At 36.6% G+C, this 975-nt stretch overlaps 1 non-coding gene across 1 annotated transcript; it reads left to right on the top strand.

Moving 5' to 3' along the window:
• Nucleotides 1-535: 535 nt before the first annotated feature.
• Trnaa-cgc (transfer RNA alanine (anticodon CGC)) lies at nucleotides 536-607 on the top strand. The gene has a single exon. It is a non-coding gene; the product is annotated as a tRNA-Ala (tRNA).
• The last annotated feature ends 368 nt before the right edge of the window (nucleotides 608-975 follow it).

Genomic DNA, 975 nt, shown 5'->3' with positions numbered 1-975 from the left:
ATTATTTTTTTTTAACTATAGGTATAAACTAAAGTACCTTGCTCCTACACTACAATGGTGGTACTACTAAACGAGTTTGTTTTAAATTACAAGCGCAGGGATTAATTTCTGGCGCCATCTAGCGGTACTTATAACAACTGTAAATGAGAACTTGAAAACGGAAAATATTTGATATTTAGATAATTTTGTATAGACAAATAAGAAGAAAGAAAGAAAAGAACTTTATTTTCAAGTAATGCCACATATCACATTATTAAAATCTAAATTACTTTGGCTTAGCTGTCTATTCAAACAGCGTGATAAGACGCGATAGCCCAGTGCATATATGACTTCTGCTTTCGATTCGGAGAGCGTAGGTTTGAATCCGGTCCGGGGCATGCACCTCCAACTTTTCAGTTATGTGTTGGAAAAACATCGTGAGGAAACCTGCATAACTGAGAATTTTCTTAATTCTCTCACATATTTTTAGTTTTTTTTTTTTACACTTCACTTTCCAGTCAAGAAAGTTGTCCTTAAATTGGCAAGTTTTGTTGCAGGGGGTGTAACTCAGTGGTAGAGTGTCTGCTTCGCATGCTGAAAGTCCTGGGTTCAAATCCCAGCACCTCCAAAGCATTTTTTGTTTTCCTTTTTTTATGTCAAATACAGTAAAAAAAAAATAATTATTATAAACGCACTTATAATACAGTCTTTCCCGAATAAAATTAGAAAAAAAATATGGAGTTTAAACCCACCACTCAGCTAAAATGGGCTTAGGGTGATAATGTCAAATTCATTAATGACGAAATGTTAATGATAATTGCCGGGACCGACGTCACGTGCGCTCCCAGGTACGGGAATGTTACACCACGAACATACTCCGATCTGAAAATAACTGAAAATTTCCTAGAAGAAACTCTTAGCCCGACCCAGGATTCAAACCCTGGACCTCGTGATTCGAAACAACATACGCTGACTAGACCAACGAGGGAAAAGGAT

Source organism: Bicyclus anynana, chromosome 17 (assembly GCF_947172395.1).
Source record: "Bicyclus anynana chromosome 17, ilBicAnyn1.1, whole genome shotgun sequence".
NCBI lineage: Eukaryota > Metazoa > Arthropoda > Insecta > Lepidoptera > Nymphalidae > Bicyclus > Bicyclus anynana.
This window is presented reverse-complemented; position numbering and strand designations above follow the sequence as displayed.